The sequence below is a fragment of the Cherax quadricarinatus genome, chromosome 9 (genome assembly GCF_038502225.1).
Source record: "Cherax quadricarinatus isolate ZL_2023a chromosome 9, ASM3850222v1, whole genome shotgun sequence".
Taxonomy (NCBI): Eukaryota; Metazoa; Arthropoda; class Malacostraca; order Decapoda; family Parastacidae; genus Cherax; species Cherax quadricarinatus.
In genome coordinates, this window is record NC_091300.1 from 61,248,219 (window position 1) to 61,267,483 (window position 19,265).

The 19,265-nt window shown below is 40.8% G+C and overlaps 1 protein-coding gene across 1 annotated transcript in view; it reads right to left on the bottom strand.

Moving 5' to 3' along the window:
• Positions 1–19,265, bottom strand: part of LOC128686057 (uncharacterized) — a 185,255-nt gene that overhangs the window by 32,069 nt on the left and 133,921 nt on the right. Inside the window, exon 10 of the mRNA XM_070083448.1 lies at positions 12,354–12,386. The gene's annotated coding sequence lies outside the window, so the exon portion shown is untranslated. The remainder of the gene's footprint in view (positions 1–12,353; positions 12,387–19,265) is intronic.

Here is a 19,265-nt window from a genome sequence, read left to right on the forward strand (position 1 = left end):
GGTGGTGCCGGCCGTGAGGCACCAGCAGTGGGCCATGCTCCCACCCATGCTGCTGCCACCCACGCCGCTGCCTCAGCTGGTCTACAACAAAGGCCACCATCCCCCACCCACCCACCCACCACACCAGCCTCCACAACCACAACCTCCACAACCACCTGTCAATGTCCAGTACCCACCAGCAGACCGCACCTGGGATTGGCAGGAAGCTGTCAATTTTGTTCCATATCCCCACCAGTTTGATGAAAGCCAAAGTGGAATACGGCCATCTTGTACACTGGGTAACAATGCCACTGAACTGGAATATTTTGAGTTATTCTTTGACGAACCCCTGATGGAAATTATTGTCTGGGAAAGCAACAGATACTACGAGTACACCATGGCAAACATATTACTTTCACCAAAATCACGTCTACACCAGTGGAAGGAGGCAACTGTGGCTGAGATGTATCTTTTCTTTGCCACAATAATGCTTATGCCACATGTGTATAAGCACAGAGTGAAATCATACTGGTCAACAGACCGCCTGATTGCAACCCCAGGTTTCAGTGATATAATGGGAGTGAATTGATTTGTGTTAACTGTTACGTATGCTTCACTTCTCAGACAAAACCAGGCCTGACAGAAACGACAGGTTATGTAAGATTAGGAATGTGTTTGTGTATCTGAAACAGAAATTCAATATGTATTTTTATCCCTTCAGGAAGCTTGTAATTGACGAGTCCTTGATTCTGTTCAAAGGAAGACTCTCTTTCAAGCTGTACATACCAAGCAAGAGGAAACACTTTGGTTTGTGCTTTGTGATTGTTACAATGGTCTGGTATTGGATATTATTGTATACAATGGAAGTTATACATTGCAAAATACCAGAAAGTTATTGGGCATCTCTGGTGATGTGGTTAGAACAATGATAGAACCATAGCTTGGTAAGGAGCATATATTATATACTGATAACTGGTACACAAGCTCCTCACTCAGTGATATTTTGTGAGTGAACATGACAGATGTGTGTGGCGCACCGCGTGCAAATGCCCAGGTTTCACGCTGGCACTCGTAGAGGTGAGGTGCAGGCGTTTGCTGCCAATGATATCATGGCATTTCGGTGGCATGACAAACGAGATGTCACACTGTTGTCATCAGGTCACCCTAATGAAATGGCAGACACTGGCAGGCAGCATAGAGAAAGCAATGAACCCATTCTAAAACCTACAGCTGTGATTGATTACACCCTCAATATGCATTCAGTGGACAAATGTGACACGCAGATTGGGTTTGCTGATTGTTTTCGCAAGAGTTATAAGTGGTACATAAAACTTTTTCCATCTTCTGGACATTTCCATGCTCAATGCTTATAATATGTATAAGATGAGGACCAGAAACAAACCATCATATGGCAAATTCTGTGTCTGTCATCAGACAAATAGTATTCAAGTACCAAGGAACAACACCTGCAATAGACCGCCCACCAAATTATCAACTACCACCTTCTCGTCTGAAGCATGGTAAAACTGCCTGCTACTGCTTTCAAGAAAAAGGCTCAGAAGAGGTGTTACGTCTGTGCGCACACAAAAAAAACGCCCACAACAACACACACACACTCGTTTTATGTGTGAGGAGTGTAAAACACCAATGTGCATGACACCATGTTTCAAAGACTTCCACACGCTGCAGAACTTCTAGAAACATTCCCTGTGACTGTATATGTGTATATAAAATATTGAAAAACAGTAATAATCAACATTTTATATCGTTTGTGTGTGAAAACAATTATAAACAATATATTGTAGGTAGTAGGTTGGTAGACAGCAACCACCCAGGGAGGTACTACAGTCCTGCCAAGTGAGTGTAAAACGAAGCCTGTGATTGTTTTACATGATGGTAGGATTGCTGATGTCTTTTGTCTGTCTCATAAATATGCAAGATTACAGGCATGTCTTGCTACTTCTACTTACACTTAGGTCACACTACACATACATATACACATTTATTCATACACACTCATCTGAGTTTTCTTTGATTTTATCTTAATAGTTCTTGGTCTTATTAATTTTCCTTTTATATCCATGGGGAAGTGGAATAAGAATCTTTCCTCCGTAAGCCATGCGTGTTGTAAAAGTCAACTAAAATGCCGGGAACAATGGGCTAGTAACCCCTTTTCCTGTAAAGATTATTAAAAAGAATAAGAAGAAGAAAATTGTCAAAGTGGGAAGTCTGAATGTGCGTGGATGTTGTGCAGATGATAAGAAAGAGATGATTGTGGATGTTATGAATGAGAAGAAGCTGGATGTCCTGGCTTTAAGTGAAACAAAGCTGAAGGGGGTGGGAGAGTTTCAGTGGAGAGGAATAAATGGGATTAGGTCAGGGGTTTCAAATAGAGTTAGAGCTAAAGAAGGAGTAGCAATAATGTTGAAGGATAAGCTATGGCAGGAAAAGAGGGACTATAAATGTATTAATTCAAGGATTATGTGGAGTAAAATAAAGATTGGATGTGAAAAGTGGGTTATAATAAGCGTGTATGCACCTGGAGAAGAGAGAAGTGTAGAGGAGAGAGAGAGATTTTGGGAAATGTTGAGTGAATGCGTGGGGAGTTTTGAATCAAGTGTGAGAGTAATGGTGGTTGGGGATTTCAATGCTAAAGTGGGTAAAAATGTTATGGAGGGAGTAGTAGGTAAATTTGGGGTGTCAGGGGTAAATGTAAATGGGGAGCCTTTAATTGAGCTATGTGTAGAAAGAAATTTGGTAATAAGTAATACATATTTTATGAAAAAAGAGGATAAATAAATATACAAGGTATGATGTAGCACGTAATGAAAGTAGTTTATTAGATTATGTATTGGTGGATAAAAGGTTGATGGGTAGGCTCCAGGATGTACATGTTTATAGAGGGGCAACTGATATATCGGATCATTATTTAGTTGTAGCTACAGTTAGAGTAAGAGGTAGATGGGAAAAGAGGAAGGTGGCAACAACAAGTAAGAGGGAGGTGAAAGTGTATAAACTAAGGGAGGAGGAAGTTCGGGTGAGATATAAGCGACTATTGGCAGAAAGGTGGGATAGTGCAAAGATGAGTAATGGGGGGGTTGAAGAGGGTTGGAATAGTTTTAAAAATGCAGTATTAGAATGTGGGGCAGAAGTTTGTGGTTATAGGAGGGTGGGTGCAGGAGGAAAGAGGAGTGATTGGTGGAATGATGAAGTAAAGGGTGTGATAAAAGAGAAAAAGGTAGCTTATGAGAGGTTTTTACAAAGCAGAAGTGTTATAAGAAGAGCAGAATATATGGAGAGTAAAAGAAAGGTAAAGAGAGTGGTGAGAGAGTGCAAAAGGAGAGCAGATGATAGAGTGGGAGAGGCACTGTCAAGAAATTTTAATGAAAATAAGAAAAAATTTTGGAGTTAAACAAGTTAAGAAAGCCAAGGGAAAATATGGATTTGTCAGTTAAAAACAGAGTAGGGGAGTTAGTAGATGGGGAGATGGAGGTATTAGGTAGATGGCGAGAATATTTTGAGGAACTTTTAAATGTTAAGGAAGAAACAGAGGCAGTAATTTCATGCACTGGTCAGGGAGGTATACCATCTTTTAGGAGTGAAGAAGAGCAGAATGTAAGTGTGGGGGAGGTACGTGAGGCATTACGTAGAATGAAAGGGCGTAAAACAGCTGGTACTGATGGGATCATGACAGAAATGTTAAAAGCAGGGGGGGATATAGTGTTGGAGTGGTTGGTACTTTTGTTTAATAAATGTATGAAAGAGGGGAAGGTACCTAGGGATTGGCGGAGAGCATGTATAGTCCCTTTACATAAAGGGAAAGGGGACAAAAGAGACTGTAAAAATTATAGAGGAATAAGCTTACTGAGTATACCAGGAAAAGTGTACGGTAGGGTTATAATTGAAAGAATTAGAGGTAAGACAGAATGTAGGATTGCGGATGAGCAAGGAGGTTTCAGAGTGGGTAGGGGATGTGTAGATCAAGTGTTTACATTGAAGCATATATGTGAACAGTATTTAGATAAAGGTAGGGAAGTTTTTATTGCATTTATGGATTTAGAAAAGGCATATGATAGAGTGGATAGAGGAGCAATGTGGCAGATGTTGCAAGTATATGGAATAGGTGGTAAGTTATTAAATGCTGTAAAGAGTTTTTATGAAGATAGTGAGGCTCAGGTTAGGGTGTGTAGAAGAGAGGGAGACTATTTCCCAGTAAAAGTAGGTCTTAGACAGGGATGTGTAATGTCACCATGGTTGTTTAATATATTTATAGATGGGGTTGTTAAGGAAGTAAATGCTAGGGTGTTTGGGAGAGGGGTGGGATTAAATTATGGGGAATCAAATTCAAAATGGGAATTGACACAGTTACTTTTTGCTGATGATACTGTGCTTATGGGAGATTCTAAAGAAAAATTGCAAAGGTTAGTGGATGAGTTTGGGAATGTGTGTAAAGGTAGAAAGTTGAAAGTGAACATAGAAAAGAGTAAGGTGAAGAGGGTGTCAAATGATTTAGATAAAGAAAAATTGGATATCAAATTGGGGAGGAGGAGTATGGAAGAAGTGAATGTTTTCAGATACTTAGGAGTTGACGTGTCGGCGGATGGATTTATGAAGGATGAGGTTAATCATAGAATTGATGAGGGAAAAAAGGTGAGTGGTGCGTTGAGGTATATGTGGAGTCAAAAAACGTTATCTATGGAGGCAAAGAAGGGAATGTATGAAAATATAGTAGTACCAACACTCTTATATGGGTGTGAAGCTTGGGTGGTAAATGCAGCAGCGAGGAGACGGTTGGAGGCAGTGGAGATGTCCTGTTTAAGGGCAATGTGTGGTGTAAATATTATGCAGAAAATTCGGAGTATGGAAATTAGGAGAAGGTGTGGAGTTAATAAAAGTATTAGTCAGAGGGCAGAAGAGGGGTTGTTGAGGTGGTTTGGTCATTTAGAGAGAATGGATCAAAGTAGAATGACATGGAAAGCATATAAATCTATAGGGGAAGGAAGGCGGGGTAGGGGTCGTCCTCGAAAGGGTTGGAGAGAGGGGGTAAAGGAGGTTTTGTGGGTAAGGGGCTTGGACTTCCAGCAAGTGTGCGTGAGCGTGTTAGATAGGAGTGAATGGAGACGAATGGTACTTGGGACCTGACGATCTGTTGGAGTGTGAGCAGGGTAATATTTAGTGAAGGGATTCAGGGAAACCGGTTATTTTCATATAGTCGGACTTGAGTCCTGGAAATGGGAAGTACAATGCCTGCACTTTAAAGGAGGGGTTTGGGATATTGGCAGTTTGGAGGGATATGTTGTGTATCTTTATATGTGTATGCTTCTAGACTGTTGTATTCTGAGCACCTCTGCAAAAACAGTGATAATGTGCGAGTGTGGTGAAAGTGTTGAATGATGATGAAAGTATTTTCTTTTTGGGGATTTTCTTTCTTTTTTGGGTCACCCTGCCTCGGTGGGAGACGGCCGACTTGTTGAAAAAAAAAAAAAAATAAGGACAACAGTGTTTGTGGAGTTATTGTGTAGTAAATAAAGAGAAAAACTTATAAAATAGTGCTAGTATTAATCTCACAGGCCATAAAAGTAACTTGGAAAAAAAAAAAAATAATAGAAAATAGTACCTAAAAACAAAAATAATACCGGGTGACGGCAGTCAGCGATGATACCATACATGGGGCATTTTCTGTCAACTTCACGCCTCCATATCTCGGTAAGTATTGATGGTAAAAAATTTTTTGTTTAGCCTATAATGTTTAGAAAAAAAACTATCTTTTCATAAGAAAAAATTTTTTTTTTTTTTTTGAAATTTGGGCGATCCTGAGAACAAGTCTCAGAGGGCCTGCCAACCCTCAAAGGGTTAATATTGATGGAACACTGGGACAACTGAATGGTTCAATCACCAATGTACTATACTGTGCACATCTATTGCCAAGACCCATTACCTAATATGTGGCACAACTTTACCCATTGCAGCATATTCAAGGGAACTACAATTATGACTTTGGTCAAAGCAAGCCACAGTGGCCTCAATGACCCAGGTCTGTGAAACACAAAGTGAGATAGTTAAGTATCTATGGCATATACTAACCTTAACACTTTGAGGGTTCAGAGGCCAAATCTCAGAGTGACAGCCAGAGTCCAAGAATTTTCAAACAAATTTTTTGTTATTTTTCTTATGAAATGGTAAACAATATTTTTCTTATGGTAATAAAACAAAAGTATAAATTTGATGGAAAACTGGTAAAATTATGCTCTTGCAAATTTTGCTGTGTCTGCAATATTCATGCATCGGCAATTTTGCCGACTTTCACTCCCATTCCAGGCCAATTACATTATTCCAGTCGACTAAATTCTTAGCTATTTCACTAGAATTACTTCTATTTTATTGACTGAGCACAAGAAATCACCCAGGCAACTGTTTCAACTACCCAATAAAATTACTGGAAATTAGAAATTTGGTCAATTTAACCCTTTGACTGTTTCAGTCATATATATACATCTTACGAGCCACCGTCCTTGACGTATATATACACTCATACATTCTAGCGGAATAACATCTTGTAGGAGTGAAGAAGAGCCAGTTGTGAGTGTGGGGGAAGTTCGTGAGGCAGTAGGTAAAATGAAAAGGGGTAAGGCAGCCGGGATTGATGGGATAAAGATAGAAATGTTAAAAGCAGGTGGGGATATAGTTTTGGAGTGGTTGGTGCAATTATTTAATAAATGTATGGAAGAGGGTAAGGTACCTAGGGATTGGCAGAGAGCATGCATAGTTCCTTTGTATAAAGGCAAAGGGGATAAAAGAGAGTGCAAAAATTATAGGGGGATAAGTCTGCTGAGTATACCTGGTAAAGTGTATGGTAGAGTTATTATTGAAAGAATTAAGAGCAAGACGGAGAATAGGATAGCAGATGAACAAGGAGGCTTTAGGAAAGGTAGGGGGTGTGTGGACCAGGTGTTTACAGTGAAACATATAAGTGAACAGTATTTAGATAAGGCTAAAGAGTTCTTTGTGGCATTTATGGATTTGGAAAAGGCGTATGACAGGGTGGATAGGGGGGCAATGTGGCAGATGTTGCAAGTGTATGGTGTAGGAGGTAGGTTACTGAAAGCAGTGAAGAGTTTTTACAAGGATAGTGAGGCTCAAGTTAGAGTATGTAGGAAAGAGGGAAATTATTTCCCAGTAAAAGAGGCCTTAGACAAGGATGTGTGATGTCACCGTGGTTGTTTAATATATTTATAGATGGGGTTGTAAGAGAAGTAAATGCGAGGGTCTTGGCAAGAGGCGTGGAGTTAAAAGATAAAGAATCACACACAAGGTGGGAGTTGTCACAGCTGCTCTTTGCTGATGACACTGTACTCTTGGGAGAGTCTGAAGAGAAGTTGCAGAGATTGGTGGATGAATTTGGTAGGGTGTGCAAAAGAAGAAAATTAAAGGTGAATACAGGAAAGAGTAAGGTTATGAGGATAACAAAAAGATTAGGTGATGAAAGATTGAATATCAGATTGGAGGGAGAGAGTATGGAGGAGGTGAATGTATTCAGATATTTGGGAGTGGATGTGTCAGCGGATGGGTCTATGAAAGATGAGGTGAATCATAGAATTGATGAGGGGAAAAGAGTGAGTGGTGCACTTAGGAGTCTGTGGAGACAAAGAACTTTGTCCTTGGAGGCAAAGAGGGGAATGTATGAGAGTATAGTTTTACCAACGCTCTTATATGGGTGTGAAGCATGGGTGATGAATGTTGCAGCGAGGAGAAGGCTGGAGGCAGTTGAGATGTCATGTCTGAGGGCAATGTGTGGTGTGAATATAATGCAGAGAATTCGTAGTTTGGAAGTTAGGAGGAGGTGCAGGATTACCAAAACTGTTGTCCAGAGGGCTGAGGAAGGGTTGCTGAGGTGGTTCGGACATGTAGAGAGAATGGAGCGAAACAGAATGACTTCAAGAGTGTATCAGTCTGTAGTGGAAGGAAGGCGGGGTAGGGGTCGGCCTAAGAAAGGTTGGAGAGAGGGGGTAAAGGAGGTTTTGTGTGCGAGGGGCTTGGACTTCCAGCAGGCATGCGTGAGCGTGTTTGATAGGAGTGAATGGAGACAAATGTTTTTTAATACTTGACGTGCTGTTGGAGTGTGAGCAAAGTAACATTTATGAAGGGGTTCACGGAAACCGGCAGGCCGGACTCGAGTCCTGGAGATGGGAAGTACAGTGCCTGCACTCTGAAGGAGGGGTGTTAATGTTGCAGTTTAAAAACTGTAGTGTAAAGTACCCTTCTGGCAAGACAGTGATGGAGTGAATGATGGTGAAAGTTTTTCTTTTTCGGGCCACCCTGCCTTGGTGGGAATCGGCCAGTGTGATAATAAAAAAAAAAAAAAAACATTCTAGCGGCTTCAAATCAAGCAGAAGAAAGCTGGTAGGACCACATGTGAGAGAATGGGTCTGTGTGGTCAGTGTGCACTATATAAAAAAATCCTGCAGCACGCAGTGCAAAATGAGAAAAAAAAATCTGACCTTTTTTTTTAAATTAAAATGCCGACTTTGTGGTCTATTTTTGTATAGTATTTATCGTTGTATTCTCGTTCCCTTGGTCTCATTTGATAGAATGGAAAACATTATAGAAGTATAGGGGATTTCGATTGGTTTTACTATAAAAATAACCTGGGAATGGAGCTCAAATTAGGGTAAATGTTTGATTTTTGCAGATGTTCGAATGTAAACAAATGATGTCGTTGTCCAATAAATGTCCAACTAGCCATTCTAATATGCAGTCATGAATGGGTTGACATTATTTGTACAATTATTACAGTATTGCAGTAGTCTGCTTAACAGTAAATCTTCTATTTTTTGTTTGAATAAAAAATTCAAAATAGAAAGCAAGAGTAACATCAGAGGGGCTTGGAGATGTGACTGATGAACAAAGAAAATGTTATTTTAGAGCCAGGAATGTCTGCATTGTTCATTCTTGACTATTTTGAAATTGTCATAGTTTTTAATTTTCGTAAAATTGGCGAAATTGCAAATTTCTGACCGCATTATTGGGTAGTTGAAATCAGTAAATGGGCAGTGTCTTGTACTCAATCGATAGAAAAAATGGAGTTCTAAAGAAATAGCTATGAGTTTGGTTGACTGAAACAATGGAATTAGCCGAAAATAGGGCTGAAAGTGGGCGAAATCACTGATTTGTAAATATCGCCAGGGTCGCTAACTTCGCGAGAGCGTAATTCCGTCAGTTTTCCATCAAATTTCGGTCTTTTGGTGTCATTACAATCGGGAAAAGATTCTCTATCATTTCATAAGAAAAAATAATTTTGTTTTTTTTTTTAAATTTTGTGACACCAGGAGACACCTCAGGATTGTGGGTTGCGACAGTCAAGGGGTTAAGACAAAGTTCAAAATATTCCAATTTCAAAATAGGGTCCAGAATAAACAATGCAAGCATTCCTGGCAATTAAGTAACATTTCTTCTGTTCATTAGTTATGTTTTCAGGCTTAATAAATGAATTCCATTTTGATTTTTATTCACATAATGAATTTTTATTCACACCCAAAAAAATTGTAATACGTAATTGTATAAATAATATCAGCGCATTCGTGAAAGTAAATTACACCCACCAGCTGATGTGTATTAGAGATATGACATTTGTTTACTCTTGAACATTGGAAAAATTCAACATTTCCACTATTTGAGCTCAGTTTCAAGCCATTTTCACTACTAAAATTAATCAAATTCATCTCCATTTCTGTAATATATCTTTCATTCTATTAAATGAAACCAAGAAATCACGAATACAACTGTAAAAAACATACGAAAAAACACAAAGTCGCTGTTTTAATCCAAAAATAGTCGCAGTTTTTTTCTCATTATGAACTGAGTGCTGCAGTATTTGTTTTGTGGTGCACATTTACCATATACAGTGGACCCCCAGATTACATAATTAATTCGTTCTTTAGAAAGTGACTTATCCCGAACCTGACTTATTCCGAATTAATTTTCCCCGTAAGAAATACAGTGGTCCCCCGACCTACAATATTAATCCATTCCTGAGAGCCAATCATAAGATAAAATGATCATAGGATAAATTAACTTTCCCCATAAGAAATAATGGAAATCAAATTAATCCATGCAAGACACCCAAAAGTGTGAAAAAAAAATTTTACCACACGAAATATACATTTTCCTACATACAAAAAGAAGGATACATGCACAATAGTAGAGTAGTACATGCATAATATGTACTGTGCATGTACTACTCTACTAAGTGAAGAATAAATGACTTACCTTTATTGAAGATGCAGCAATGACTGATGAGACACTGTCAGGGAAGTGCCTTTTCCTCCTGAGTAATGTAGGTCCTGTTTGGCATTTTCTTCTAGAACAGGCCTTATCACACTGTGTATACCACTACGATTCTTAAATCTCTCAAACCAACCTTAGCTGGCCTTAAATTCACCAATATGAGAACTAGTACCAGGCATTTTTTCCTGTTCACCTGGGTGTCATTCGACTGGTATGGGTCGCATCCTGGGAGACGAGATGAAGGACCCCAATGGAAATAAGTTAGACAGTCCTCGATGACACACTGACTTTCTTGGGTTATCCTGGGTGGCTAACCCTCTGAGGTTAATTGTTTCTCGGCATTCTTGATATGCCACACCAACAACGGTGCTACAGCAGCAGCTGACTATGGTACAGCAGCAGCTGACTGTGCTACAGCAGCAGCAGCAGTTGCAGCAGCTGACAATGGTGCAGCAGCAGCAGCAGCTGCCCATGGTGCAGCAGCAGCTGACCGTGGAACGATAGTATTTCTCACCCTTTTTACCACAGGGTTGGCACTAGAAGCTTTCTTTGGGCTCATAGTAGCTTATTTAGCAGTTAGAAGCACTAAAAACACTGAAATAATACAAAATATTCCGAATGTATGCATGGGAGCGATCGCTCTGGCTTGTAAACACTGGCACACTAACTGAAGGCAGGCCAGCTGAGGCACGCTCAGGAGGACAGACCTGTGGACACATACTGGACGAATGCTGTAGGACAAGTTTTTGAACATACGTCGGGTCAAATTTTTACGCTGAAAAGCGTCACGGGTGGGTTTTAACGTAGGTTGGGGACATCGTACGTCAGGGGTCCACTGTAATGGAAATCCAATTAATCTGTTTCAGACACCCAAAAGTATTAAATGTTTTCTACAGGAAATATACATTTATCTACGCAGAAAACATTGACACATGACGAATACAACAATAATAACATGATCGATACCATGCCTAACCCTTCTAGGGTAGGGTAGGGTAGGTGCCTGAGCCCGAGCCTTTAGCTCATATGACTGTCATTCCCATTTGCCCCCTTGGGGTGGGGATGGCAGACCAGAGAGACCTAGCTTGTGGCTAGGCCTGGGGACAGTTGATCCCAAAGATGAGGAGGTACTTGTGCCTCCTCCCATGGGAGACTTAGGTCTCAGACACTCCCTAAAGAGGGAGCCAAGGCCGGGCCACCACTTGGAAAAGGCCTGGGCTGGGAGAATACCGGCTAATCTTTAATAATAATAATAATATCACACTTACCTTTATTGAAAACATGGTGATGCATGGAAGACGGAAGGAGAGGAGAGGATGGAGGAGTTTACAACTGTTTGGAAGGGAAATCCCCTTCCATAAGGACTCCAGGTGCCAAGTCCTTATCCTGGGTTAATTCCCTTCTTTGTTTTTTAATGTCACTAGGACCAGCTTGAGAGTCACTGGACCCCTGTCACTTAAAAAAGTGTTCCAGAGAGGTCTGTTTCTGGCATATGTTAGGAATTGTGTTGGGAGACAGGACAAGATAGTCCTTCAATATGACATACTCCTGCTGCTTTAGTATCATACATATTGCAGAATCACTGAAAAAGGCACATTCTCCCCTCTCTCAGCCCTTCATCAAAGTGCTGGCTGGCACTAGAAGCTTTCTTTGGACCCATGGTGGCTTATTTAGCAGTTACAAGCACTAAAAAAATGGAATAATACCTAATGCATCCTATGAACACGTGGGATCGTCCTCACTGGTAAACAATGGCACACTGGCTGTACATGGAGTGTCAGGGCTGCTCAGGCTGCATGGATACGTTCCGGACGAATGACCTGTACTGAGTTCAGTGACGTTCACCGATCAGTATTTTGACGAAAATACGTTAACTTGTTCCAAAAATTACTTATTCCGATGATGGCTTAATCCGGGGGTCCACTGTAGACATATTCTCTCATATCTAGGCCCAAATTTACCACTTACGGCTTATCTGAGCAAGGTGAGCTCAAACCATAGTTCTACAGATTGGACCCAGGCTTCAAAGCCATAGATATATGGGACAGGCCCTGAAGGGTTAACGATTCAACACAAAGAATAACTCTTACCTTGCACATACTGCTGGTTACTGTTGCTGCCATCTGCAAAGATTTGTCTGTTAATAAACACTTCATGTCTACAAAAATAATAATCATATTCTTACTTTCAGATTAAAATTTATTAACATCTTGCCTCTTGGCAATCTTAAGGTGTCCTAAGAAAGTTGCAATATCATCATATAAAATCTAAGTTTAACAAAGATTAATACAGTAGTGTATCCAAACACCAAAGATTTAGCTACAAATTACTTGTATAAGAGCAATTCTGATATACAGTTGGTAGTAGGTTGGTAGACAGCAACCACCCATGGAGGTACTACCGTCCTGCCAAGTGAGTGTAAAACGAAAGCCTATACAGTGGACCCCCGCATACCGTTGGCCTTGCATAACGTTAAATCCACATACCGATACATTTTACGATACATTTTACCGATACATTTTAAGATTTTGCCTCGCATACCGCTAAAAAACCCGCTCAACGCTGTTCGTCCGAGACGCGTCTAATGTGCGGCCTTAGCCAGCCTCACATGTTCCGCCGGTGGCATTGTTTACCAGCCAGCCTCCGCAGTAACATCCAAGCATACAATCGGAACATTTCGTATTATTACAGTGTTTTTGGTGATTTTATCTGCAAAGTAAGTGACCATGGGCCCCAAGAAAGCTTCTAGTGCCAACCCTACAGCAATAAGGGTGAGAATTACTATAGAGATGAAGAAAGAGATCATTGATAAGTATGAAAATGGAGTGAGTGTCTCCGAGCTGGCCAGGTTGTATAATAAACCCCAATCAACCATCGCTACTATTGTGGGCAACAAAACGGCAATCAAGGAAGCTGTTCGTGCCAAAGGTTCAACTGTGTTTTCGAAACAAAGATCGCAAGTGATGGAAGATGTTGAGAGACTCTTATTTGTGTGGATAAATGAAAAACAGATAGCAGGAGATAGCATCTCTCAAGTGATCATAAGTGAAAAGGCTAGGAAGTTGCATCAGGATTTAATTAAAAAAATGCCTGCAACTAGTGATGATGTGAGTGAATTTAAGGCCAGCAAAGGTTGGTTTGAGAGATTTAAGAAGCGTAGTGGCATACATAGTGTGATAAGGCATGGTGAGGCTGCCAGTTCGGACCACAAAGCAGCTGAAAAATATGTGCAGGAATTCAAGGAGTACATAGACAGTGAAGGACTGAAACCTGAACAAGTGTTTAATTGTGATGAAACATGCCTGTTTTGGAAGAAAATGCCAAGCAGGGCCTACATTACTCAGGAGGAAAAGGCACTCCCAGGACGTAAGCCTATGAAAGACAGGCTTACTCTGTTGATGTGTTCCAATGCTAGTGGTGATTGCAAAGTGAAGCCTTTATTAGTGTATCACTCAGAAACTCCCAGAGTGTTCAGGCAAAAGAATATCCTCAAGGCTAATTTGTGTGTGCTGTGGAGGGCAAACAGTAAGGCATGGGTCACTAGGGACTTTTTCTATGACTGGTTACACCATGCATTTGCCCCCAGTGTGAAAGATTACCTAACTGAAAAGAAATTAGACCTTAAGTGCCTCCTGGTGTTTGACAATGCCCCTGGTCATCCTACAGATGTGGCAGAGCGACTTTATGGGGACATGAGCTTCATTAAGGTGAAGTTTTTGCCTCCTAATACCACTCCTCTCCTGCAGCCCATGGACCAGCAGGTTATTACAAACTTCAAAAAACTGTACACAAAAGCTCTGTTTGAAAGGTGCTTTGTAGTGACCTCAGAAACTCAACTGACTCTAAGAGAGTTTTGGAGAGAGCATTTTAATATCCTCAATTGTGTAAACCTTATAGGTAAGGCTTGGGAGGGAGTGACTAAGAGGACCTTGAACTCTGCTTGGAACAAACTGTGCCCAGAATGTGTAGACCAAAGGGATTTTGAAGGGTTTCAGGCTAACCCTGAGAGGAGTATGCCAGTTGAGGAATCCATTGTGGCACTGCGAAAGTCCTTGGGGTTGGAGGTTAGTGGGGATGATGTGGAAGAGTTGGTGGAGGAGGACAATGAAGAACTAACCACTGATGAGCTGCTAGATCAACTTCAACAGCAAGAGGCCAGACCTGAGGAAACTGGTTCGGAGGAGGGGAGAGAGAAATTGAAGAAGTTGCCTACTACAAAGATTAAGGAAATCTGTGCAATGTGGCTGAAAGTGCAAACCTTTATGGATGAAAATCACCCTCACACAGCTATTGCAAGCCGTGCTGGTGACTATTACACTGACAATGTTGTGAAACACTTTAGGGAAGTCATAAAGGAACGAGAGGTACAGGCCACTATGGACAGATATGTTGTGCGGCAGAAGTCCAGCGACTCTGAAGCTGGTCCTAGTGGCATTAGAAGAAGAAGGGAAGTAACCCCAGAAAAGGATTTGACACCTCAAGTCTTAATGGAAGGGGATTCCCCTTCTAAACACTTAGACTCTCTCCTCCTCCCATCCCATCAATCATCACCAGATCTTCAATAAAGGTAAGTGTCATGTAATTGTGCATGCCTTTTTCAGTTTGTGTGTATTAAAATTAATATTTCATGTGGTAAAAATTTTTTTTTTTTCATACTTTGGGGTGTCTTGCACGGATTAATTTGATTTCCATTATTTCTTATGGGGAAAGTTCATTCGCATAACGATAATTTCGCATAACAATGAGCTCTCATGAACGGATTAATATCGTTATGTGGGGGTCCACTGTATTTGTTTTACATGATGGTAGGATTGCTGGTGTCTTTTTTGTCTCAAACATGCAAGATTACAGGTACATCTTGCTGCTACTTCTTACACTTAGGTCACACTACACATACATGTACGAGCATGTATATACACACCCCTTTACCCCCTCCCTCCAACCTTTCCTAGGCCGACCCCTACCCCGCCTCCCTTCCACTACAGACTGATACACTCTTGAAGTCATTCTGTATCACTCCATTATCTCTACATGTCCGAACCACCTCAACAATAATACACACGTACTAATATTAATAATTATTGTTATTATTAAACTATAATATAATAATAGTGTCCACTCATTACTTACCTTAAAACACCTGTAGTCTTAATGCAGAGTGAGAGGTGAGTAAACAAGATTAAATAAATAAACGAGAGAGAGAGAGAATGAGAGTGTAGAAGGTTCGTGAGGTATGTAAACAAACGTTGTTACCAGCCTGGACACGAATGGTTTTTGTTCACTCTGTCAAGCTGACCAGAAAATCATCTCATATTTGTTAATTTATATGTTAATTTATATTTATATTTATATGTTAATTTATATGTTTCTGTCTCATAAACACGCTAAGATAACAGGGATATCTTGCTACTCCTACTTACACTTTGGTCACACTTCACAGACACGCACATGCATATATATATATACATACATCTAGGTTTTTCTCCTTTTTCTAAATAGCTCTTGTTCTTTTTTATTTCTTCTATTGTCCATGGGGAAGTGGAAAAGAATCTTTCCTCCGTAAGCCATGCGTGTCGTATGAGGCGACTAAAATGCCGGGAGCAATGGGCTAGTAACTCCTCCTCCTGTATACAATTACTAAAAAAGAGAAGAAGAAAAACTTTATAAAACTGGGTTGCTTAAATGTGCGTGGATGTAGTGCGGATGACAAGAAACAGATGATTGCTGATGTTATGAATGAAAAGAAGTTGGATGTCCTGGCCCTAAGCGAAACAAAGCTGAAGGGGGTAGGAGAGTTTCAGTGGGGGGAAATAAATGGGATTAAATCTGGAGTATCTGAGAGAGTTAGAGCAAAGGAAGGGGTAGCAGTAATGTTAAATGATCAGTTATGGAAGGAGAAAAGAGAATATGAATGTGTAAATTCAAGAATTATGTGGATTAAAGTAAAGGTTGGATGCGAAAAGTGGGTCATAATAAGCGTGTATGCACCTGGAGAAGAGAGGAATGCAGAGGAGAGAGAGAGATTTTGGGAGATGTTAAGTGAATGTATAGGAGCCTTTGAACCAAGTGAGAGAGTAATTGTGGTAGGGGACTTGAATTCTAAAGTAGGAGAAACTTTTAGAGAGGGTGTGGTAGGTAAGTTTGGGGTGCCAGGTGTAAATGATAATGGGAGCCCTTTGATTGAACTTTGTATAGAAAGGGGTTTAGTTATAGGTAATACATATTTTAAGAAAAAGATGATAAATAATTATTTTTTTTTTTATTATCACACTGGCCGATTCCCACCAAGGCAGGGTGGCCCGAAAAAGAAAAACTTTCACCATCATTCACTCCATCACTGTCTTGCCAGAAGGGTGCTTTACACTACAGTTTTTAAACTGCAACATTAACACCCCTCCTTCAGAGTGCAGGCACTGTACTTCCCATCTCCAGGACTCAAGTCCGGCCTGCCGGTTTCCCTGAATCCCTTCATAAATGTTACTTTGCTCACACTCCAACAGCACGTCAAGTATTAAAAACCATTTGTCTCCATTCACTCCTATCAAACACGCTCACGCATGCCTGCTGGAAGTCCAAGCCCCTCGCACACAAAACCTCCTTTACCCCCTCCCTCCAACCCTTCCTAGGCCGACCCCTACCCCGCCTTCCTTCCACTACAGACTGATACACTCTTGAAGTCATTCTGTTTCGCTCCATTCTCTCTACATGTCCGAACCACCTCAACAACCCTTCCTCAGCCCTCTGGACAACAGTTTTGGTAATCCCGCACCTCCTCCTAACTTCCAAACTACGAATTCTCTGCATTATATTCACACCACACATTGCCCTCAGACACGACATCTCCACTGCCTCCAGCCTTCTCCTCGCTGCAACATTCATCACCCACGCTTCACACCCATATAAGAGCGTTGGTAAAACTATACTCTCATACATGATATGATGTAGGGCGAAATGACAGTAGTTTGTTGGATTATGTATTGGTAGATAAAAGACTGTTGAGTAGACTTCAGGATGTACATGTTTATAGAGGGGCCACAGATATATCAGATCACTTTCTAGTTGTAGCTACACTGAGAGTAAAAGGTAGATGGGATACAAGGAGAATAGAAGCATCAGGGAAGAGAGAGGTGAAGGTTTATAAACTAAAAGAGGAGGCAGTTAGGGTAAGATATAAACAGCTATTGGAGGATAGATGGGCTAATGAGAGCATAGGCAATGGGGTCGAAGAGGTATGGGGTAGGTTTAAAAATGTAGTGTTAGAGTGTTCAGCAGAAGTTTGTGGTTACAGGAAAGTTGGTGCAGGAGGGAAGAGGAGCGATTGGTGGAATGATGATGTAAAGAGAGTAGTAAGGGAGAAAAAGTTAGCATATGAGAAGTTTTTACAAAGTAGAAGTGATGCAAGGAGGGAAGAGTATATGGAGAAAAAGAGAGAAGTTAAGAGAGTGGTGAAGCAATGTAAAAAGAGAGCAAATGAGAGAGTGGGTGAGATGTTATCAACAAATTTTGTTGAAAATAAGAAAAAGTTTTGGAGTGAGATTAACAAGTTAAGAAAGCCTAGAGAACAAATGGATTTGTCAGTTAAAAATAGGAGAGGAGAGTTATTAAATGGAGAGTTAGAGGTATTGGGAAGATGGAAGGAATATTTTGAGGAATTGTTAAATGTTGATGAAGATAGGGAAGCTGTGATTTCGTGTATAGGGCAAGGAGGAATAACATCTTGTAGGAGTGAGGAAGAGCCAGTTGTGAGTGTGGGGGAAGTTCGTGAGGCAGTAGGTAAAATGAAAGGGGGTAAGGCAGCCGGGATTGATGGGATAAAGATAGAAATGTTAAAAGCAGGTGGGGATATAGTTTTGGAGTGGTTGGTGCAATTATTTAATAAATGTATGGAAGAGGGTAAGGTACCTAGGGATTGGCAGAGAGCATGCATAGTTCCTTTGTATAAAGGCAAAGGGGATAAAAGAGAGTGCAAAAATTATAGGGGGATAAGTCTGTTGAGTGTACCTGGTAAAGTGTATGGTAGTTATAATTGAAAGAATTAAGAGTAAGACGGAGAATAGGATAGCAGATGAACAAGGAGGCTTTAGGAAAGGTAGGGGGTGTGTGGACCAGGTGTTTACAGTGAAACATATAAGTGAACAGTATTTAGATAAGGCTAAAGAGGTCTTTGTGGCATTTATGGATTTGGAAAAGGCGTATGACAGGGTGGATAGGGGGGCAATGTGGCAGATGTTGCAAGTGTATGGTGTAGGAGGTAGGTTACTGAAAGCAGTGAAGAGTTTTTACGAGGATAGTGAGGCTCAAGTTAGAGTATGTAGGAAAGAGGGAAATTTTTTCCCAGTAAAAGTAGGCCTTAGACAAGGATGTGTGATGTCACCGTGGTTGTTTAATATATTTATAGATGGGGTTGTAAGAGAAGTAAATGCGAGGGTCTTGGCAAGAGGCGTGGAGTTAAAAGATAAAGAATCACACACAAAGTGGGAGTTGTCACAGCTGCTCTTTGCTGATGACACTGTGCTCTTGGGAGATTCTGAAGAGAAGTTGCAGAGATTGGTGGATGAATTTGGTAGGGTGTGCAAAAGAAGAAAATTAAAGGTGAATACAGGAAAGAGTAAGGTTATGAGGATAACAAAAAGATTAGGTGATGAAAGATTGAATATCAGATTGGAGGGAGGGAGTATGGAGGAGGTGAACGTATTCAGATATTTGGGAGTGGACGTGTCAGCGGATGGGTCTATGAAAGATGAGGTGAATCATAGAATTGATGAGGGAAAAAGAGTGAGTGGTGCACTTAGGAGTCTGTGGAGACAAAGAACTTTGTCCTTGGAGGCAAAGAGGGGAATGTATGAGAGTATAGTTTTACCAACGCTCTTATATGGGTGTGAAGCGTGGGTGATGAATGTTGCAGCGAGGAGAAGGCTGGAGGCAGTGGAGATGTCATGTCTGAGGGCAATGTGTGGTGTGAATATAATGCAGAGAATTCGTAGTTTGGAAGTTAGGAGGAG